The sequence below is a fragment of the Pelodiscus sinensis genome, chromosome 1, assembly GCF_049634645.1.
Source record: "Pelodiscus sinensis isolate JC-2024 chromosome 1, ASM4963464v1, whole genome shotgun sequence".
NCBI classification, from domain to species: domain Eukaryota; kingdom Metazoa; phylum Chordata; order Testudines; family Trionychidae; genus Pelodiscus; species Pelodiscus sinensis.
The window spans coordinates 154,579,003-154,603,496 of record NC_134711.1 but is presented as its reverse complement, the minus strand read 5'-3'; the positions used below and the strand labels follow the sequence as shown (position 1 = coordinate 154,603,496).

At 43.1% G+C, this 24,494-nt stretch overlaps 1 protein-coding gene across 13 annotated transcripts in view; it reads right to left on the bottom strand.

The window, feature by feature from the left end:
- BBX (BBX high mobility group box domain containing) overlaps positions 1-24,112 on the bottom strand; it is a 189,098-nt gene extending 164,986 nt beyond the window's left edge. For 7 of the 13 annotated variants that reach the window (XM_075908083.1, XM_075908117.1, XM_075908164.1 and 4 more), the window contains exons 1-2: positions 23,965-24,112; positions 20,812-20,884 (exon numbers count right to left, since the gene is read on the bottom strand). The gene's annotated coding sequence lies outside the window, so the exon portion shown is untranslated. Of the gene's footprint in view, positions 1-20,811; positions 20,885-22,329; positions 22,739-22,943; positions 23,275-23,964 lie in introns of those variants that run through there. The other 6 variants (XM_075908095.1, XM_075908102.1, XM_075908142.1 and 3 more) reach the window with 2 other exon arrangements.
- Positions 24,113-24,494: the final 382 nt, after the last annotated feature.

Below are 24,494 nucleotides of genomic sequence, written 5' to 3'. Positions count from 1 at the left end.
CAGGATCGGATTCTTTTCAGTTTCATTGCTGTCTGTGGGGCACTGAACAGCGGTAATGAAAACTGACCAAAACAGTTTTCCCCTCAGCCAGAAATGGGAAACATCTCTGAGCAGAACAGAGGGAAAGGTTCTGCCCCTTCGGCAAACTCAGGCCCACATTTTTGTTAGCCTATAGAGTTATTTCTAAATAAGTTATATGTTGAAATAATAATGCCCAAAATAACTATTTAGAAATAAGCTGATATCTCTTCACAAGCAGGAGTTATTATTTTGAAATAACTGGCTTGGTCATGTGAACGCTCGCCTTCTTACTTCGAAATAACTCCCCAGCGTAGACATGCCCTAAGATGCCACAGGACTACTCGTTATTGATGCTAATTGTGTATGCTTAACTTTGTAACCCTCCTCTCCCCCCCCCCCAGCATTCAGTTGCCCGCATCTCTTAAAAAATGGGATAAAGTCTGGAATGACTCAGCTTATAGAATGTACAGGCTCCTTGACTCAAAAAGATCCAGCTTATGCAGTTTACAAATTCCATCAGCTTTGCTAGACAGACCTCCATGTTCTCGGAGTATGGACGACTACCCACAATCAAATCTGCTTGGATATAGTGCAGTACCTAAGCAGACCTCCATTGGCCTCAAGAAAACTCCATATGCACACAGGTATCGATAGGAACAGATCTGAATGTGGCAGCAGGCCCTTAATTACAGTAGACTTCCGATAATCCGGAACCTATGGGACCTAGGTGGTGCCGGATTATCAAATATGCCGGACTATCAGGAGGTACTATAAGCTGGTTATGTATATACTGCATACATTATATACTGTATATAAAGTGTTCTTAACCCTTTTTATTGTACATACTGTATACAGTATACTGTAATGTTTTAGGTTTTTTAAGACTTTTTTACCCTTTTTGCTCAGTTCAGCTGCTGCCGCTGTTACCTTGTGACTCATTTTTTGCCAAAGCTCACTCACTAGGCTCTTGCCATTTTGATGCGGGACTATCAGGAGTGCCGGACTATTGGATGCCGGACTATTGGAGTTTTACTGTAGCTGTACACATGTAGGAGCAAGGACTTACACAATTGTATGCGCTTAGGAGCATGCACATATTGTACTGTTGCAGGATCAGACTTAAATTGTGCAATTGCAGGATTAAAGACCTGGGTCTAATATGAATGATCAAGGCACAATTTTGAAGAACCCCTACTTTTGCGAAAAAAAAATAATTTTTTTTCAAGCCAAGCTGAAGTATTAGTCCTCATGCCAAGTTCCAGACTTTAGCTGATTTTTCTGGTATCCATGTGTGTTTTTGGGGAAAGGATAGGGTATATTTTATTATTCTGAAAAATATATATATTTCATTCTCAAATAACTAAAAAAAGGGATTTCATGCAAGCCTCCCCATTACCCCACCCCATAAAAGTCTCTTTTGACCAGAAGGAAGGCATGGAAAATACCAGCCCAGAAGTTGTACATTTTCAAAAGTTCTGAACAAGTTTAATGGAAATTATTTAAAATCTCAATACAGTGCAGGTTTTAACACTTTGGTGAGTTTTTTAGTCTGGTAATAATTTTCTGAGAAATGGAGTTCTAGTTGCTCAGATGAGGCATCTAGTAAGAGGGAGAACGTGTTTGGAACTCTTGAGTAAGCATAAAAACCTAGAGCTGAAAACAGGGTTAGCCACTGAAAAGCATGAGTGAGAGCAAAGGATTTTCAGGCCAATTTGCTTATTGTAGACAGTCATTTATTTTGCCTATGTTATTAAACTGTTGCATTTCAGAAAGCTGACAAAGTACATTTTGGGACTTTTATTATCAAGTCCCTCAGAAAACACAGCTTTGGCTTCCAAACCAGTGATGTCGATCTTGAGAGTACAGGCAGTCCCCGGGGTTACATACAAGATAGGGACTGTAGGTTTGTTCTTAAGTTGAATCTGTATGTAAGTCGGAACTGGCGTCCAGATTCAGCCGCTGCTGAAACTGATCAGTTTCAACAGCGGCTGAATCTGGACGCCAGTTCCGACTTACATACAGATTCAACTTAAGAACCCCAGGCATCCCCAAGTCAGCTGCTGCTGAAACTGATCAGCGGCTGATTCCAGGAAGCCCGGGGCACGGGCTTCCTGTAGTCAGCCGCTGGTCAGTTTCAGCAGCGGCTGACTTGGGGACACCTGGGGCAGAGCAGCTGGGGTGCTGCTGGGTTGGTCCAGTCGCGCCGCCGCTCCTCGTAGTGCCAGACCGGCACTACGGGACCAACCGGCAGCGCCCCAGCTGCTGTACCACAGGCGTCCGGAGCAAAGCCGTGGAGCACGGGGGCAGCGGGACAGTCCAGACGTGCCGTGGCTGTCCTGCTGCCCGCGTGCTCCTTGGCTTTGCTCTGCTTTGCTCCCCGTCTCACTGGTCTGCAGACCAGGAGGACTGGGAGCAAAGCGGCGGAACACGCGGGCAGCAGACAGCCCAGACGCGTCTGGACTGTCCGCTGCCCGCGAGCTCCGCGGCTTTGCTTCCTCTCCCTGGTCTGCTGGAGACCAGGGAGACGGCCCCGTTCATAACTGCGGATCCGATATAAGTCGGATCCGCGTAACTCGGGGACTGCCTGTAGTAGAAAGCATTGCCTGTCTTAGGATATGTCTACAATTGAACCCTAGTTCGAACTAGGGATGCAAATGTAGACATTCAAAATAGTCAATGAAGCGGCGATTTAAATATCCCTCGCTTCATTAGCATGATCTCGCCAGCGCGTTACTTCAATCAACAGCTGTTTCGAAACTGAAAGTGCGTGCCGGGACGCGTTAGTTCGAACCAAACCCCTTGGTTCAAACTAACGTTACTCCTCAAAAAATTAGGAGTAACTTTAGTTCGAACCAAGGGGTTTGGTTCGAACTAACGCGTCCCGGCGCGCACTTTCACTTTCGAAACAGCTGGCATTCGGAGTAACGCGCTGGCGAGATCACGCTAATGAAGCGAGGGATATTTAAATCGCCGCTTCATTGACTATTTTGAATGCCTATATTTGCATCCCTAGTTCGAACTAGGGTGCAAGTGTAGACATACCCTTCGAGACTTTTAGGGACTTATGAAAATTGCAAGGCAATGCATTGAAGGCAAGGGATTAAAGGTAGAGCCTTTGATCAACAGAACGAGGATCCATGCTCTAAAGGGTGTGATCCAGAACAGAGTTCTTATCATGCACCACAACATCCTGAATATACAACACTTCACAATATATAGATCCAGGACACTAAGAAGGTTTAGTCTGAACCTGCATACACATAGCTAATAATACTGAAATCTGAGGTTATGTCTACACTACAGCGCTAATTCGAACTAACACATCTAGAACTAAAAACTAGCTCAAATTAGCGTTTTGCTAATTCGAACTAGCGCGTCCAGGTTAAGTGGACCCTGAACCGGGGTTAAGGATGGCCGGAAGCAGTGCCAGCAGGGCATCAGAGGAGGACTTAGAGCGTGGAGATGCTGTCTCAGGCTAGCCAAGGGCTGTGTTAAAGGGTCCAGACCCCCACCCCGGACAGACAGTTCTCAGGGGTACCCCGCTTGCAAAGCAGTCCTGGCTTGGATTGCCCGGAGTACCTACACTGGGCACATCACAACACTCGGCCATCAGACCGGCTGCACTTGCCGCAGGCTGCCATCTGGGGAGAGGGGGAAATTGGGGGGCTGCAGGAGAGCTTCCACCCCCAGAAGCCCGCAGAGCCAGCCCAGTCCTCCCCATCGGGGGGGCGTACCCCATTCCTCCCTCACCTCCTTCCACTTACCCTTCCCTAGCCCCTCTTCTTGATGTACAAAATAAAGGACAATTGTGTTCAAAAATTGAATCTGTCTTTATTGAACAAAACTGGGGGAGACTGGGAAAAGGAGGTGGGAGAGGGGAAGAGAGAGGGTGGGAGAGGGGAGGGCAACTACAATGATCAGGGGTTGGGAACAGATCCCATATGAAGAGAGGCTAAAGAGACTGGGACTTTTCAGCTTAGAAAAGAGGAGACGGAAGGGGGACAGGATAGAGGTCTCTAAAAGCAGGAGTTGGGTGGAGAGGGTGCATACAGAAAAGTTCTTCATTAGTTCCCATAAAGAAGGGCTAGAGGACACCAAAGGAAAGGAATGGGTAGCAGGCTTCAAACTAGTAACAGAAAGTTGTTCTTCACAAAGCAAAGAGTCAACCTGTGGAACTCCTTGCTGCAGGAGGCTGTGAAGGCTACAACTAGAACAGAGTTTAAAGGGAAGTGAGATCAAGTCATGGAGGTTGGGTCCATGGAGTGCTAAATGCCAGGGGGTAGGAGTGGTGTCCCTGCCCAAGGTTTGTGGAAGGCTGGAGAGGGATGGCACGAGGTAAATGGCTTGGTCACTGTCTTCAGTCCATCCCCTCCAGGGTCCCTAGGGTTGGCCGCTGTCGGCAGACAGGCTACTGGGCTAGATGGACCTTTGGTCTGACCCAGGACGGCCATTGTAAGCTCAGGGCTCAGGGTCGGGGGTCTCAGTGGACCACCTTGATTTTCATGCACACCTGCTCCTGGGTGGCCAGGCTGGCAGCTCTCCTGCCCTAGCCGGCCACTTTCCTGTGCCTAGTGCGGAGGTCGTGGACGAGGTTCACGATGTCCGCACTAGCCCAGGCGGGTGCCCGCCTCTTGTGGTCCTGGGCAAGCTCCCGGGAGCCGCCAGCCTGGTCCCGGGAGGAGGGGGAGGGTTGGGGGGCATCGGGTGGGTGGCTCGATCCGTGCCAGGTGCAGGGTCTGCTGGCTGGGTGCTGGCAGGCTTGCACCTGGCATGGGCATCGTAGCCAGCCCGTGCCTCTTTAAGGGGTCCGGGGCCGGGAGGGGGACAGACGAGTTTCCCTGGTGTTGGCCAGAGTGGCCACCAGAGAAACCTGGGGAGGGCTAGCCTCCCACTAGTTCGAATTAAGGGGCTACACATCCCTTAATTCGAACTAGCTAGTTCAAACTAGGCTTAATCCTCGTGGAATGAGGATTACCTAGTTCGAACTAAGTGCTCCGTTAGTTCGAATTAAATTCTAACTAGCGGAGCGCTAGTGTAGCACCTATGAAAGTTAGTTCGAACTAACGTCCGTTAGTTCGAACTAACTTTGTAGTGTAGACATACCCTGAATGATTTTGAGAAATGTCATCACTGATTAAATACATACATATTGCCTATTAGTTAGGGAACAGTTCTCTTCCAGACACTAAGGCTGTGTCTAGACTGGCAAGTTTTTCCGCAAAAGCAGCTGCTTTGGCGGAAAAACTTGCTAGCTGTCTACACTGGCCGCTTGAATTTCCGCAAGAACTGACTTCCTACTGTCTGAAATCAGTGCTTCTTGCGGAAATACTATGCTACTCCCGTTCGGGCAAAAGTCCTTTCGCCCAAAAGGGCCAGTGTAGACAGCTCAGATTTGTTTTGTGAAAAAAAGCCTCGATCGCGAAACTGGCGATCGGGACTTTTTTTTGCGGAAAAGCGCATCTAGATTGGTACGGACGCTTTTCCGCAAAAAGTGCTTTTGCGGAAAAGCGTCCATGCCAATCTAGACGCTCTTTTCCGCAAATGCTTTTAATGGAAAACTTTTCCGTTAAAAGCATTTGCGGAAAATCATGCCAGTCTAGACATAGCCAAGGAGTTTGCATATACAGTACTTCATTTACAACACCAATGAGACAGCATTGTTTAGTGGACTAAACTAGGTTGAAAAGTCAGGAATTTCAGGAGTACCGTTTGACACCGCTATTCAATGTTTGGCCTCACCTTGGGTCTATTTCTCCATCTGTCAAATAGAGATGAGAATAACTCTCACGTGTGCATGTTGTAAGGATTCAAAAGTTAATATCTGTAAAGTTCACAATTAAAGCACTAAGTGTTGTTACTTATAATACATTTTCCCTGTTTGACAAAATAGGATTTCCGCTGCTTTGGTTTGTATAATGTGAAAGCCTTTCCTAGTTTGTATGTATTCAGATGTATCCTAAATATCATGTTGGTTTAGAGAGAGATTCATTTCCTTTCTATGACAGGACAGAAAGCCACAAATCAATCTAGCCAAATTCAAGCTTTCCAGGGAACTGAAAAGAATGTTTTCTCCAACTCTTACAGGTCATCTGCAAGCACATTAAACCAAAACTGAATAGGTTCATGTGCTGAGTATGCCAAACAGCAACTGGTAGTAATAATATTAATACTAAGTGTTTTCACTAGATGAAACAGAGTTAAAAATGAGTAAAATCTTTTGGGGAGGCGGGGAGGGGCAATTTCAAACTTTATGACCAGCTCTACAGCAAAAAGATTTCCAACATAGGTTACAAAAGGCTTTACAAAGTAGGGTTGACTGCCCTTGCTTTAGCAATAGTGAAACTGAGAATTAGGGCAGGTCTATGTTACAAAACTGCAAATTAGCACATCTCGTCATGACACTCTAAGGGTATGTCTACACTGCAGAGTTTTTCTGGAAAAACAGCCATTTTCCCGGAAAAACTACACTTAGGTCCACACTGCTATTGTGTTCTTTCAACAGAAAGTTGAAAGAACAGAGGGTTTCTTCCGACAGCGGTAAACCTCATTCTAAGAGGAAGATGACTTTTTCCGAAAAAGCTTTTTTGGAAAAAGGTGCGTCTAGATGCAGAAGAGAGTGTTTTTTCGAAAGAAGAGGCCACTCCATACATGGTAATCACAGCTGAAATGCAAGATAGCACCCAATCAATGTGGACACTATCTTTCGAAAAAGCAGATCGCTTTTTCGTTGTGCTTTTGCTGTGTAGACGCTCTCTTTTGAAAAAAAAGTTTTTCCAGAAGATCTCTTCAGGAAAAGCTTCTTCTGAAAGAATCTTGCAGACTAGACGTAGCCTAAGACAATAGGGGAGGAGCAGAGCTAGTCTGGTGATGGAGTAGGACTGGAAGCATGGTGCTCTCTCCCCTCAACCCCGGTCTGGTCCAAACCCCATATCATGTCTCCCCTCACACCCCACCCCAGATCAGTCCCCATGAGGGCAGGGGACTGGACTTGATGACCTGTCAAGGTCCCTTCTAGTTCTAGTATTTTATGATTCTTCCATGCCCAGAGAAGTAAGCCCCATAGTTTGGGGACCATTGCTCTAAACCAATGAGAGAAAGCTCTCCCATTAACTTAACTCCATCTTGACAAGAGGCAGTTATGTCAGTGGGGGAAGCTCTTATGCCAACACAGTGCTATCTACACAGGGGAAGGGTGGAGTTAAGAATCTGTATAACTACATTGCTCAGGGATGTGGTTTTTTCCCAGATTGGGTGCCACAGGTGGAGAGATAGGAAAAAGCCAAGTCTGAGAATCTCACTGCACTTAGATATTAGCTAGAGCTCTGAGCAGCTCATTAGCTGTGGGGTGGAATCAGGATTTAGCTGTCTTTGCATGTCTCTCAGGGGAAAAGTTGATGCCTGCAGGGTTAAGCACCAGCTGAGCAGTGCTTTTGAGAATGTCCGTGGCACTTAAATGTTGGATTGAGGCACCACAAGAGGCTGTTGGGCACCTAAGTTCCTTCATGGATCTAGCCCAAAGTGATTTGCCCAAGGTCACAAAGCAAGTCAGTGGCAGAACCCAGATGATTGCCCGGGTCTTTTGTACCAAACAGGTAGGCTGCTGTAAGAACACACAGAACTTTGTTAAGGGCTGCTTTGTCTGCAGAATAGATCTAAAAAGCCTAAGTCACTGTCCTTCAGAGGGGTGACACTTTCTTTAGCTTGGAACATGCAAGTATTATCTTTAACTCATTAATCTAGCTTTATTTGAATTTACCTGATACACTGTATAGTTAAAGTGGCAATGCCCAATTAGCGTAGACACACTTACACCCATATACAAGTGCTTATACTAGTACAGTTTATTCTGGTTTGAGAAGCTGAATAAGCTGTATGGATGCAAGGAACCTTTTCACTGGTATCACTGTATGTGCACTAAGGCTTTTACTGGTATAACTATCTAACCCCCATCGTCCCCCCCAACCAATATAATTATACTGGTAAAACTTTTAATTGTAGCTGAGGCCTAGGAAAGATTCATGAAGATATATCTTCTAAACCGACATCTATATCCACCAAGTCAATGGCAATATTGTCACGGGCTTCAGCAAGAGCATGATCCGACTCACTGTGGAGTCTTTCCTGTTACGAGATTATGTCATTTGATAATGAGGATAAGATTTTCTATAAGTGCCCATACATAAGGATATATTAAGAGCAGTGTTGGACTATTGGGGAGGTATTTTCAACAAGTTAGGAAAATCATCACATACATCAAAGAGAAGGGAAACAGCGAGTTTTATCTGTAGCCATAAAACATAAAAATGGATAAAAGTTCTTCCAACTACATAAGAGCATAAGATCGGCCATACTGGGTCAGACCAACGGTCCATCTAGCCCAGTATCCTGTCTGCTGACAATGGCCAATACCAGATGCCCCAGAGGGAGGAAACACAACAGGTAATTCTCACGTGATCCGTCCCGTCACCTACCTCCAGAGAAACAGAGACTGGGGACACCATTCCTTCCCATCCTGACTAATAGCCATTGATGGACCTAACTTCCATGAATCTAACTACATGCTATCAAACATGCACTGCTCCTAGCTGGCTTAGCCACTGCTTTCATGATAAACAAAAGGCCAAATTCTGTCTTTGCATTGTGCAGTTATGGCTGACAGAGTTGTACCAAGTCTGTGTTCAGCCCAAAGACTATGAGAGCGATTAAAAAAAAAAGTTTTAGTACATATTTTCAAATATGACTAGTGAATAAGTGGCAATGTTTCTGCATATCCAATATGAAACACATTACATAGCACCATCCTTTGAAAAATCAGATAAGTACTTTCTGAATAGCAGACCCTTTTTGGGTCTCTCAGTTTGGGAACCCAAAAATCACCAATCACTCTTGAAAATCTCGATCCAAACACAGAGGCACAACTCAGACCATAGGAGCTCTTGAGGAAAATATCCAAAATATTTTACATTTAAAAAAAATACCAGTTAAGAATAGTTAAACTACCTGAAGTTACATGAAAATTGGCCACATCAGTAGTCTGCTCAAAATATTCATATTAAACAAGTGCTATTTTTAAAGAGGTTTTCACAGAGTGTCTCTCTAACCTGCAGCTTCAGTAAGAAATAATAAGCTACCCAAATATCTGGCTTTCGCCAAATCCCATAAATGACTGCACTAGTTTCAAATATGTATTAAAATGAGAATGGTGATCGCTTCATTGTGACCAATTCCTGTTATTTAGGCCTGCTCTCCTAGGAAAAAGAGTAGATAATATTGAGTAATTCTCCCATCTGTTTTTTAGATGACCCCGATTTATACTTTTTTCAGAAAGATTTTCTTATTCCAAATACTCATGCTTTACAAAATAATTTTGACCTCTATTTCAGAGTTGCACTTAATTTCTATGTATGCCTTTAATCTTATCTAGAGATATTTGGGCATACAAAAGTCACCATAACTATTAAGATTTTGAATATCAACTTCACTGATTAGGACAGAATATGGAAAAACTGGATTATGTGACAAGATCACAAAACCTATGTTTTAGGAGGAAGAGCTAGAATACACCTATAAATGGATAACTGCTACTTCAAAAAAGCCATCTAAAATATAAACATTTTGTGTAATTGTACGAGCACTACATTTCACAGCCTACAAACCAAATGTGGAACTTTGCATTCCTTAATGGGGGGTGGACACACATGTACATCCCATGTCTCCACCTATCAGTGGGACAGGGTGTGTCTGACCCTGATGACACCTAGTCTGCTGACAGCTTTGTTTTGTAGTCTCTCTGTCTGACCACACTAGTGGGAAAGCTACAGCATATACCAAAGTGCTACTCTACAGATCCATCAGGCAAGGGATTTCTCCCCAGTTAAACTAGCCACTTGGCTATTGGCCAGAGCTATCTGCTAATCACAATTCTTTACATGAAATCCCTTCTCATAACTAGTGAAATGTCTGATAAGGCCAGGCCTTCTGAGCTGCCTCTTTTTTCTGAGTCAGTCTGGCCCAAATTCCACACAGTACATGGAAACTGGATGCTTAACAATTACATTATAAGATTGTACTGAACGTGATCAGTGGCCTTTCTCCAACAACTTAGGAAAGATCAGGTTTTTGTTACTGACCAATATCAGACAATTGTAGAAAGATTTTTTTAAAGGGGACACAGGACTATTCCTGCAAACAGGCAAAATAGTCATTTCTAAAAGTTAAACATTTTGGCCATGATTTTAAACACTGCCAAAGGACTTTGGATGCTCATCTAATTCATCTGAATGGAAACTGAGTGTCCAAATCACTGCCAGTTTTGAAAATCTTAGCCTTGCCATATAGTTCACCTTTTGACTGTACAATTCATCTCACATACCTTGCAGTTGCTTGGTCACAACACTGAGTGCAGCGTAACAACATGGAGTACTTTGTATACTGGCTTAGAATAAAGCAGTATTGTAATTTGGCAACAGGCACAAACAATGAATGGCTTTACAGCAAGTATGGGTGTGTTACCAAATTTGCATTCAAACTCTTAAAGCAAAATTTTGCCCCCAAATGCACATATGACATTTTCTTTCTAGTCAATGGCAGTTCCACACATACTTCCAAGGACAGCATTTAGCCCATCATATTTTACCTCCTCTTGCTAATCTTTTATATACCAATAAACAAAATTTAAAACTACTTCCCATATTTCTAGCTGAAAAAGTATCTGTCTCTATTTAGTCTAACCTGCTTAACTGCATGATTTTGGAACTTATTGTTATTATTTATGCATTAAGAAAATTCTTCTCAATAGTACCAGAAAACTACATTTTGAATAGATACTTGCACAACCCACTTCACTACCAGTTCTGGCGCTATCTATTTTTCAGACATTGAATTCCTCCTCTGTCTCCCCTACTCCATGCCTCTGTTTCTTTTAATGGAGCTGGAAATTAATTATGCTATTTTAATTTGCATATTTATGTGTACACCAGCTTCATAATCAGTATTTGATCATGCTGCAGTTTTGCACACTTATTTTAAAATATTCAGTGGTGATATTTAACATGATGTACAGAAATAATATCCCACACAAACCAAATAAAGGAATTCTACATTTTTTAAAATCTATTTTACAGACTGTTTCAAGTTAAATTTATGCTCTGATCTTGCAGGTGTGGCACATGGAATGCCCACTGACTGGTGTGATTTGAGCCATGTATATCATTTTCCATATTGCATAAAATCAGTGTTAGTCAACTGGAAATTAAGGCATGAAGATGCCATTTGTAAAGAGTAAGAAATGCTAAAGAAAGGTGGGTGTGATAATATTTCTTCCCCCATACATAAATCTATTTCTGATTTACCAGAAGTTTACCTCACATAGGCCACGCCTTCACTTTCTGGAAGATTGACGCTGTGCTGCAATAGTCGATCTTCCTGAGTTCGATTTAGTGGGTCTATTAAAGCTGATGGTGCCCTTGTCAATGCTGGAACCCCTAGTCCTCATGAAGAATAAGGGAAGTTGAAAGGAGCATTTCTCCCTTTGACCTCTTGCTATGAGGATGGTGCCGAAGCTCGGCTTAAGGTATGTTGACTCCAGCTACATTTTCTATGGAATTGCATACTTTAAGCCAACCTTTGGTTGTGGTATGGCCCTAGCTTTAGATATCAAGGATATCTAAGATTTTTCAAAGCTGGTTTTGCTCTGAACTATAATGGCAATAACATTTTTCTTTAATAACAAGTATTGGAAATCTACATGGAAGGTCTGTACAAGATTTTTTGATGAGTATTGAAACTCAAATACCAAATCTTGGAAGCATAATGGTTTTCTTAAACTTACAAATGTATCTGTCTGTTAGGGAAGCATTACCGGTAATGTAGTTTAAACAAGACATAAATGATAGTTCGGCACAGAGAAGATCCTTCTTGTTATGACCAAGGTCAAATTAGGGTAGTATGTTTTACTGCAAGAAATCATAATGTGTGTGCTATATACTTCATCAACAAATACACTGGAAAACATAAAATGGGAGAATATCATCTCAGTCACAGGAATCTACATATTTGAACTCTCTGTCTCTTTCCCCTCTCTTCATGTCATCTTAGATTGTCAACTCTTCAGGCTTTGCAGTGTCTCTTAGTATGGGTTTGTGCATTTCCAGCATAATGGGCCCATGACCCAGATTGGGCCTTTTGGGCATTATTGTAATATACGTGATAATTAATAATAATGCGAAGCAAAGGAATGTGCTGCTTCCTCTGAGGAAAATTAGAGGCTTCTAATAATTTTAGGAACCCAATCATGCAATAAAATGCTTATGGGTGAATTCTTATGCTCACATGGAGCCCCACTGAAGTCATTGTGGCTCTATGAAGAAACAACTGCATGGATCCAGTTGCAGAATTAAGCCCTAGTCTTCTCTAATGACAGTAAAGCCAAAAATCAATCAATCAATTTCTCTCTCCTCTCTCTCAAAAAGCACTATCATGTATTTTGTTGCTTGGCTGCTATAGTCCAAAGACCATCTGTAGAAACCAAATCAAACCTAGCTAAACTCTACAATATATTTTCAGCAGCCTGGCAAAAAACTTCCTTTTGGGGCTTTTGCTGTCAGGTTTTGGATCAGACTCTTACATCGGTTTAACTCTAACAACTTCGTTTGAGTTGCTCCGGATTTAAGCTGGTGTAGGAGAAAGTTCTAGCCACCCTGTTTCTTCTCTACCCCAAGTTCACCTCCAAATCTCTTGTGATGACATCCTCACATGTATTGCTTTAACCATAAAAATCCAATAAAAAGAACACTGGCTGGAGAAAGACGACTTTTCCTCTGCAAGAAGTATAATCCTAACTATTATCATGTGATCTGTATTACTGAGTTTCCAGAACTTTTGCTAGTAGTCTTGAATAATTCCTGATTGACTGTGGGACACACATAATGAGACCCGTGTCAAAGCAGTCTGAAAGGTCTTGGTGGAGCTCATTGAAAATATTACAGTGCAAAGACTGAAAAGGCCTCGGGTCTTCCTTCATTTGTATACTATTCTGCTGTCACTGACATTAGAAGGGCCTGATACTGCTCTAATTAGAGTCTGATCTTGCTCCCACCAAATTCAATGGAACTAGGGATGTAAGCAGCTAGTTGACTATCCAATAAGCATAATCTTATTGGATAGTTGTTTCTTCCCCTTGCTGCTCCTCCCCCCCTTTGCTGCTTCATCTTATTATAATAAAATTTTCATAGAGGCAGCAAGCGGGGGAGAGGAGCAGGCACCAGTGCTGAGGAGAGCCGGCTTAAATGCTGGTGCCCCCAGTACTGTCTCCATGGGGGGGGGGGGCACGGGAGGCAAGAGGGTAGTGGGCTCTTAATATATTTAAAAGCAGAAGCACAGCGACGGACGGCAGGAGCTGGGAATCAGCTCTCCTGGCATGTGCCAGGTTCCCAGCACTGCGCACCAGCCTTTTAAATGTATTAAGAGCCTATTGGCTCTTAATACATTTAAAAGCAGACCCACAGCAGGGTTAGCTCCCGGGGCTGGGAGCTAATCCCGCTGTGGCTCCCTCGCTTACTGACTAGTTCCATCGACTAGCCAATTAGCTGATTAAACTAAATTTAACGTCCCTAAATGGAACCAGGATGAATCCCTTATTATGCACACTTTCAGGCATACTGGGTGACGTGAAGGCTTCACTTACACCTGTACATACACAGAGTAACTCCACTACAGTGAACTGGAGTTACTCTGAATTTATAAAGGCAAACCTCAGAGCAGAATCTGACGCAGCCTATCGTATTTACTACTTTGCAGAAAAACAGGCATTGGAGGAAATGAACCTTCCCATTAACTTGCAAACCAGTGAGGGAAGGGGGAGCCAAAGCTTGGTGAGAGTGAGATCCACAGCAAAGACAGACATATATTTTTGGTCTTTCAAATCTGAATTAAGATCCACAGATCCTGTCTCCTGGAAGTCCACTGAATATACATTGTGTTGAAAAAGGCCCCTGATTGTTACGGCCCTTAGTTATATTACAGACCAGTGGCGTGCTACTTCATATTTTCAAAGTAATTTTTGCACCTATGGAGAACTACATTACTTATAAAAGCTCTTCCACCAAAATTGTAGTGAGAAAGTCATCTTATTATAATAAAAATCTGTGTTTCCTAAGCAACTAATATCCTGAGTCTAATCTCAAAAAATTCAGTAGCTTTCTTTGCATTAAAAATTTTAAGTTAGAAGTACCTAAAACCAGTACAGTTTCACATGCTGAATTGTTGAAATTTCCTATTCATTAAAAAAAAAAAAAAAAAATTGAATGGACTTGCTTTTACATTATGCATATCTGTGCCAGAGAAAGACCTTCCAACCCTTCTGCTTTCTCTATGAAAAACATTTTTTTCTTTCTTGATTACTCTCTTACGTGACCGTGTAAATATTAAAAATAATAAAGCACCACTATCAAAGCCCGCACTACAAATAGCTCTACACCTGAGCATTTAGTAGAGTATTTCCACTTTCTCAAAAGAGAATTTTTACACTCAAACTTCCATACTCCTTGTTCCTAATCTGAGTATGGAGGAAGCAGCTCTGCATGCCACTGCTCGCCCTCTCCCAGAGCTGGGGAAGCAGCAACACAGCAGTGCACTTCCCCTGCAGCTTTTCCCCACCACTCCCAACTCCCACAGTGGTGGGAGGGTAGCGGGGGGAGCGGTATCTGGGAGTGGCACAGAGCCACATGTGTCCAAGGGAGCAGGGCACCAAGTAAGTGCCCTAGCCTCATGTCTCTCATGCCTAGACCCCTCAGCTCCCTCCTTGGCCTGGCAAAACCTTTCATCCAGCATTCTCTGTTTTCCAAAATTGCCAGATTAAAAGAGGTTCAAGTATATTTGAAATCAAAGCTAATATATTCTCAGTCAAGAAACAGTAATCAGCAAATCTGAATAATCTGATACACTGAAATATGTTTACTGAGCTCAGAAGTAAAAGTTCAAATTGATAGGACACTGTCATTTACCAAAATATGGTCATATAGCCAAAGTAGCTGCTTCAGAAAGTTCTACGTTTTATATCTAAGTTAATACCGACTTTTAGATGAATTATAAATCTTAAAATAATTTCAGTGTGGGGGAAGGTGAGTGTTAGTACATTGTTTCCTTTACAGTACTACCACATGCCTACAAGGCAACATCTTATTTGTAAAACTTGATGCTGGGAAGTGAAAAATTATCCACTGTTGGTTAAATCCTGATGAACTTAATAGAAAAGACAAAAGCCTCAGGTTAATAAATTGCTGGATATTTAGAAGCCCCTGTCTATAAATCTGACTATCATGAAAAAGTAACAGCTGAGTATTAGTTGCAAAAAGTGTTTTTAAGCTAGTACCTTTAAGTGGATACTACTGAACACTAGCAAGAGAGCAAATTGACACAGCTGGAGTCCTGTAAATTCAAATCCACAATTCATAAAGATGTTTATGTTGCCTAACTTTAAGCATACAGGCAGTCCCACTGAAGGCAATTGGACATCTAACATGCTCAGGGCACCTGCTTAAGCAACTACCTGAATCAGGATTTTGGAGGCAGCATGTTCCAGGGAAAAGGGCACTAGGCTGGGGATAAGATCTGCATTCTATTCCTGGATCTGCCCCCACCTTGCATAAGCCATTTCATCTCTCTATTTCTTGGTGTCTCATCTGCAAAATGGGGATAATAATGTTGACCCCCTTCTGAGATTTATGACTCTAGCGTGGTTCAAGTATTTTGCTGGAAGCACATGTTTAAGTGCTTTTCTGAATCAGGACCTCTCACTGCTAATTCTTATTGTTATTATTTATTTTTAGAACAAGAATAGCACTGTTAGTGCAAACGTCCCCACATGGCCTCACCAATGTGATTCAACAGAGACTTGGTAGCTCACTCCTAAAATTAACTTCATCTTTATGCTCATTCAGTCCTGGGCTCTTCTGAAACTACAGAGGAGAATGGCAGCTGTAGCCGTCTTTTTTTGTGAAATTGACAAATGTTCACTAGCAACAGAACTGAGACCATCAACGTAGCTAACAGAACCGGTTGTCATTGTGGTCCTACAAATAAGGATCTGAACCAGTAACATTTTCATATAATAAATTTTAAAAATGGGTTCAAAAAAGACAAAACTAGCTAACTAAATAACACTTCCTAAAGGTAATTTTAATACATATAGTTCAAGTATTAAAATCAAAGTAGCCTATAAAAGTAACAAGAAAATATAAAAGCTATTTAGATAATACCATTTATGTAATTTCTAGAAGATGTACCTAGTGTTGCTTGGGTCGTTAAGTCAAGTACATTTTTGGTTTTTTAGAAAATAAAATGAAAATGTATGTGATTCATTTAAATCAGTGATGGCAACTGGTTTCCACCTGCGGCCTGCTGACTGCCCCGTCTGCCCCACTATCCTACACACCTCTCACACACGGGGGCATTAGAGCCTCCTACTTCCCACTCCTCCTCCCTCCCAGCACTTTTTGAGCACCACGAATCGCCTGATTCGAACTCTGCCCCTGCCCTCCTTCCTCCCAGAGCTGGAATGCCTCAAATTAGGAATAGGGACGAAGCATGAATCTCTCCCAGGCAAACTCTCTCAAATATATAGTAGATGAAACTAGGGATGTATCAGTATAACCATCAACAGGGCTCGCCGAACTGCGGCAAGCCCCGCTCGCCAGTCGCGCTTTCCGGTGATCTGCACATGCGCAGATCGCCCGAACCCGGCTCTTCTGGGTTACAATCTACTCGCCACGGGCAAGTAGATTGTATTATTTGTCGAGCCCTGACCATTGAAACGGTTAACCAATAACCATGAGCTTATTGGTTACCGTAATGGTTACCCAATGGCTCCCAGCCCCACTCCCGGGAAGCCAGCTGCCGCCCTGCACTATAAAGCTTATATTGCAGAGCTCGCAGTGTGTAACCATGTAACTGCTAAGATTTGCAGCAGTTACACCTAATTAACTGATTTTTTACAGTCCTAGAGATGAAACATATAACAGTACAAAAAAGTGAGCTAGAGTATGTGCATTACGTATCTACATAGATACTTCTGTTGCCCACATTACCGTGGTATCCCGCAAATATGAATGGGTTTAATGTTCCGACACTCCTACAGCAAAGAAATATTATTAATCTCAGTTGTATAGATGGAAGAGTGAAGCAGAGGGAGATAAGAGCCTCCCTTTTCAAAAGCAGTCTCCAGTTCAGGGTGACTCAGTCTGAACACTTGTAGCTCCCCCTGACTTCAGCTGGAACTGTGGCTGCTCAGACCAAGGCAGCACATTGAAAAAGTAAGTCAGGCAAAACTAGTGGCCATTTTTGAAACTTTCTGAACTTAATCACTGGTCCTATGTCACTCAGGTAGTCTGCGGCAGAGGCAAAAACTGAACCCAGATCTCCTAAATCCTATTCCAGGGCCTAATCTATGCCATCCTTCTGCTCTAAAACTCTTTTGAATATACATGAAATCTTGCATACTATGGATGCTATACCCTATGAAACAGATTAGGGGTGTGAATGGGTAATACTTTCTGGGTGATACTAACTGGTAACTGGTTAACCAGTGAATGCTCCCCACCCCGTGGGATCCTGCTTAATCGGTTAACAAGTTATACGCAATGTTTAACCAGTTAACTGATTAAACAGCATTTTACATTCCTAAAACAAATGCCATGGTTTGCCTCACAGGTGCTGGGTGAACTAATGCATAAACAACCTATACACACCATGTATCTAATTACTCTGCACAAATAAATCTATCATAAAAAGGAAAACAGAAGATTTAGCTACTTTTTGTGTATTGATCCTCCTTTTGCACATTACATAAAAGAAAGATTTACCCCAATGATCTAGGCCAAAAATTTCTTTCTGCACATTGTTACATCATGTGTGGTATGCAAGAGGACTGTCATTTTTCACTCCTTGTTGGTGATGTTTTAGTGTTGTTGTAAGTATAGTATTTAGGCCTCCTATCCAGCTATCACCTAGGCATGGGAATAATACTAACCAGATGAGCAGCTTCAATGGGACCACTCATTTGCTTAAAATTATTTATATGATCTGCTGGGTTGGAGGTCATAGGTTGTTAAGTGCTTTGAGATCCTTTGGGATGAAAGAAAAAAATGTTCGGTATAAAAATGCATATCATCACTGATATTGAATGTGGAAAACTGACATTTAATATCTTAAATTATTCAAACAACAACTAAGAGGCATTAGGGCTTTCTTCCTCACCTTGGACAGGAAGATATCTATACTCAAATTTGCATCACTGTCTCTTACAGGCCTTTTGCTGAAGGTAACGTCCACTGATGTCAATAAGCTTGCAGTAGGTTTGTGACACAGGTGTTAGGTTTGTCAGGCATTAATGGGCCAGTCAGTAAAACATTTTGTGCTTATCAAAAGCACCAAAGAACATTTTACATTATTTTGAATTGTGTATTTACTTGAAACCTTTTTACTATTTTGCTCTAGTAACTCAGACAAGTTGTATATGTTGATGATATACCCACCATTTCAGATTATAAGCCAGTGTCTGAAACTTGCGCATGGCAGGTCTATTCTGCATATAAATCCTGTAGGAAACAACCCTCCACCCCTGCACTCAACAAGTGACTTCATTGTGATTATTATAGATTAGTTTATAACAGATCAAACTCTGGCTCTATACTATATTGGGATTTATATGGAATTTTTTTTACTAAATTCAGTTTAAATTATATGGTCATTATATCTCCTAAAATCATGTGATCATAACTTTCATCAAACAAAAGAATTCCCAAAAGTAATGAAAATATCTGGTAATAGCTAAACTTGAGAAAATCTCCATTCTGCTGTTAACTAGATACATTTTATATTACTCTTTCAATTCCACAAAAATTATTTTAGTGCTTCTTTTAAAGCTTCAAGTATCCCTTCTCCTCAATACAATATTTTACCATTTCTCTGCTTCGTAATTTGTAAATACCATTTCAATGCTATTTGGAGCTGCGTTTACACTGACTCTGTAAGTATAAGTAGAATTCAACTATCTTGTAGAGCTGTATGGAGAACACAATCAGCCCAACACTTATGGAAAAGAATTCTATGCACCCATACATCTTCATATTGTATTGTAAGCTAATATATTAAGTGCAAGGTCTGAGGATAGTATTTTAGTCATGCCAGGACCATTTATCAGTTATGATGCAAGCTCTCAAAGTTCTATTCTTCTCAAAAATCCTACACCAATACACCAAATAAAACCTTTTGTCGGTCCAGAATTCTAATTTGATTTCAAGTGTATGCATGGAACTTTTTTTTTTTTTCAGAAGTCAATGTATGCTGCTCCAATCTGAACACATAGTCGGAGTCCTAGCTATAAGATTTAGAATTTTTGTACTACGATTTCACTTTGTAAAGACTGTTGCATCAATTATTCTGCAGAAAATGCAATTCTTGTGAATAAGATTATAAAGTCTGGCTAGCAGTTTTTGAAAGCTATATTTTTCCAATGCAAATGTTCTTGCAATACAATTTTAATTGGTTTATTTTGCATTCAGTTTCTTTTGCCATTATAGTATATGTCAAAGGATGAAAGGCACATATATATTCCAACCGTCTGCCTGCCCATACAGACTGAATATTGGAATTTAGGTGTTAACTTGGTGACAGAATCCACCTCCCTCCAACATTCTGACAAGTCATGGGACGCAGTCTCTCTGCTACAAGTATACCAATAGTTAGTATTGTGGCTACACCCATTACAAAAGATTCCATAAGAACAACTACTCTCAACAGCCTCCTTTGCCTATTTGAAATCACCACATACCACATGTTTGCCATACAGGGACTGCTGAAGATCAAGACTGTGTTATTTATGAGCTTTTTATGAGAACAAATCTCATCCCCTAAATATATGGGTTTTTTAAACTATATATTCTCAATATTTGCAATATTGCTGTTTTTCCATCATCAGTGGCCAAAATCAGACCACTGGGGCTAGGTTCAACTGCACCAACACCACTTGAGTTACACGCACTTATACCAGCTCTTTATTTGGCCTGCATTGCTCGAATCTCTGAAACAATTACATTGGTTCAACAGTATAAAACTCTTCCAAAAATAAACAAACAAACATGCGGTAGTACCTAAAAGTACTTTGGAATATTAGCAATTTAATCACTAAAATTTGTCTTTCAAATTCAGTAGCTACCTATATTAACCAATCTCAGGAAGAGAAATAGTAAAAGATACAGAAAGCACTAGAATTACCAGGAAAGTGGGATTTGCATGTTAAAACTAAGTTAACTCCTGTCAACCTAGCATTACAACTTTCCCCCAACTCCTAACAGACACTTCATGGATTTCTTAAATATATATATCCCTTCATATTTTTCCATCCCTATTCCTAGCTTCAAGTTATACAGTCTGTTTATGGCTAATAACTTTTTAACTCACAGTGTTGCACTTAAAACCAATCATTGTTTTAAAACTTTTCCCATAATTAAACTGTTCTTTCAAAGGCAAGGGCTTTTCTTTCATAAGTGACCTAATAAGATCTCAAAACTGAGAGCTTTCTAATTTACATGTTGGTGAAACCCATCCCTTTTGCAGTGCTAAAATACAAACTTTGTAATATGACAGTTCCTGTGAGGACCCAAGAGAAAACATGTTTTCTGGGTTGCTAAATCCTGAACTACCATCTTCCCCATGAAAAGGAACAGGGAGATAGGCTGGATCTCATTAACAACAATTACACTTTTTCCCTGGGTGAACAGTTTACATACTTACCCAGGAAGGCAAATGGAAATAACAGAGAGAGGAAGATGAAGCTGTCTCCGAGCCTTTGTCATGTGATAGTGACCTATAAAGTATCAAATACAGGCACATCATCAGTACACCATGATTTTACAGTATTGCAACTCGCCACAACGCCAACAAGAGGAGAAATTCCCAAAACTTGAAACTTGCTTCCTCCTCACACACCCCTCCCCCCGCCTCTAAGTTCTCCTTAAAACGGGAAGCAGGTTGACAGTCACAGGAACCCTTAAACAGCAAACAAAAGATGCACCATGTCTTTAAAGGGCATTGGGACTGGGCAAGTGGAACAAATCATCTGAGTGTGCATCAGCGGGGTGGGTTATTTTCTTGCTCGCTCTCCCCATGAAAATATGCGCCGCATCCAAATAAAAGGCAGAAAGTTGATCACAAAAAAATAAGCCACAATAAAACCCACACGATTTACACAAGTGCCCTGGCTCAATCCCCAGCGTGGTAAATTCAGCGACGTAGTAATAATATTAGGAAATCAACAAGCCCGGATTTCAGGTACTAGATGTACACAGAGGGAGGAGGAGAGGCGCCTGTAACGTTGTAGCACAGTTCCAGGTAATGCCCATTCCCCTTTTCCAGGTCTGGAGAGTCCTGAAAACGCCAAACAAGCCCCTCCACCCTCGCAATCCATACGGAGATTAGAGAGACCTGAATCCAGACAGCGCGTGGGGAAATGCATTTGCAAACCACCACCGCCACCCCCTGTGCGAAGTGTAGGGCCACCGGAATCCGGGCTCTGGGGTGGGGTGAAAGGGAAGGTATTAAATATGGAGAGAGGCGAGACTGACCCCCGGCTTTCCCTTTTGCCTCCTGGTCACCATCAAGTTTGCATCTTAGTTACAAAATGTCGATCTTAAAGGCTGACAAGACACAGGGAGAGGGGGGAGAGAAAGAGAGAGAGAAGAGAGTCCATCTTGCTTTGGGGGGGAGGAGAGGAGCAATAATGTAATGCACAAATCTCACCCTCCCAGGGGGAAAAGTCTGCACAACACCTTTCAGGAGGGGACGGAGAAAGGGGGGAATAGGGGGCGACGGGGAGGCTTCCCCCCCCCCCCCACCCTGCAGCCTTCCCTCCCCAACGAGATTTGGTGAATCAGACTGGCAAAAAAACACCTCCCTGCTGCTGTTCCCCTCCTCCTCCCCGCGGGCCCGGGCGCTGATCCCGCTGCTGCCGCTGCCACCGGGGAGGAGGTGCTGCTGCTGCTGCAAAGAGCCACATGGAGACCTGGACTCCTGTCCCTGCTCCATCTCCACAGCGTGTTAATATCGGGGAGTGGGGCTGGGGAGGGCTGGCCAGCGGCCCCCACCTCTGCCGTGCCTAGATCTGGGACTTGAACGTGTCATTAGTAGGACAGGCAATGGTTTCAAAGCCCCAGGCCAAGTGACCATCCTCAGCAGCCTGGCTGATTTCTCGCCACCAACCTTCCACAAGGCTCTGCTCCCCCTCCCCGCCTTTCCCCCAACACAGACTCTCACCTCTTAAAAACTTTTAAACAAGATCCTCTCGTGAGAAGTCGCTAATTTGCCCCTCACACAGTTAAAAGACAAGCAGCGAGCCATTGCTCACAGGGAGTGGGAGAGACCCAGGCATTTTCTTTCCCCTTTCTACAGAAAAGGAAAGCAAAAAATAGCTTGTCGGTGCCTCTCGCTCGCTCGCTCTCTCTGTCGTACATGTTGTCTCAGCTTCTTTTTGCATCGTTTCATTTTACCTTCCTCGTTCAGCGGCAGCGGGCTGTAAAAAAGATATTTCTAACCCAAACCTGCCGTTTTACAGAGCCCAGGAGCAATGCTGTTTCCTCCCTTCTTCCCCCATTGCAAACCTACACTGGATCGGTTCTCTTCCTAGCCATGTAAGTTTCATACATTGCAAATAACAGAGAGAGGAAGAAGAGAGAGAAACGGGAGGGGGGGGGGAAGAGAGTCTGATTTCTGTAATTTACCAGCGACCCGATATCGCAGCAGCAAATAACAGTTTAACACCAATCTGGCTCCTAATGACTGAGTAACCCCCATTAAAGGCACCAACCCCCTCCTGGGGCAAATTATCTCCAAGTTTTCTGTCATCGCGACCATCCAATGTCACAACTTACCTTCAGAAATAGGACTTTAAACAGCCAAGGCCTTCCTTCCCCCCAGCCTCTCTCTCTCTCCACCTTAAACTTATTGACACAACATAATCCCACATTCATGCAAAATCCTGACACAGCCTCTCTCCTCCTCCGTCCCTCCCCCCCCTTGTATTCTTTCTTCCTCCCCGGCTTGCACTATCCCCACTTTTTCTCTAGTAAATTACAACATTTTTGGTGGTTGTTAGAGGAGGAGGAGGAGTGCATCGCACGGATGGCTCTACCGGAAAATACAGCTCCCAACTCTCAAAGCGAGCAACTGAGCCTGGTTGATGTTGGCTTCCCCCCCCCCCCCCCTTTTTTTTTTCAGTGGCACAGAGAAACCTGGCCACGAAAATAAATCAACGCACTTCCCCCCTCCCCCCGGAACGAAGTTTCGTTTCTAGCTGCCACAATTTCCCTGTCAAGCCCCCTCACAAACGCACAGCCGGTGTGGCTGGTTTGTTGTTGTTATCCCTCCTCTCTCTTCCAGCTTCTCGCTCCCTCTTTTTTTGCACCCCCCCGCCCCGGTCCTCCGTTGTTGCTGCTGCTGCTGCTGCTCTTGCCTCTGTGTGGTGAGAGGTACTGGTTCAAACGCAGCCTGGCACTGGCTGGCCTACCCCGGTGTATTTTTTTCCCTTATGCATTGCATTGCAATTCACCTCTTCCCCCCTCCACCCGCCTTCCACGCCTGGCCTTTTAACGAAGGGAAGGAAGCGAGAGAAGCAAGCCCACTCCCCCCACCCCATCCAAAGTTTGAAAGGAAGGCTGGGGTGCAACGAGGGAGGAAAAGTGACTGGGAATTGTGGCAGCAGCAGCAGCCCAGGACATGGAAAGGTCTCTGCCTTCCTCCAAGTCCACCCTCCCGGCGGCGGCTGCTGCTGGAGGAGTCCTTGGGGGCTGCCCCAGTGCTGTTAAGTGAGTAATAAAAAAAGGAAAGTGTGAGGAGAGGGCACCTCTCCTGCCTGGATTGAGAAGGGAAAGGCGCTGGGTGGTGGGCACTTACCTCTCTGTGTGCCTGAGTGTGTGTGTGTTTCAGTGGCCAGTCAGTGTTTCTCTATGGGAAAGTGAAGAGACGAGCTCACAGCACAGCCTGGGTTTCCACTGTACACTGCTCCACATACAGTACATGCAAGCCGGAGAGACTGAAAACATTCATTTTTATATAAGGCAGCCTGCCATTGGCTCAGGGGCTGAAGGACAGGCTCGCCAGCCATACAGCTGGCCCGTTACACCCAAAGAGAGAGAGAGAGAGAGAGAGAGACGCACACACACACTCTCCTATGCACACACACTCACACACAAAGATCATCACGTTTCTTTTAATAATGTTTCAGGACCTGTAGGCAGCCTAGCAAGGCAGGTAGAAGGACCAGCAAACTCAGGTCAGTGAGAGCAAGGCAGATCTGCACTAGTTATACATGCTTGAAACTGGTGTCCATTGGTTGACTTGGGAGGGTTGTGGTAATAAACTACGACTCCACTGGATACCGAAGTGGGGTTTTTTTATTGCCACTGTCTAGTGCCCCATGGAAG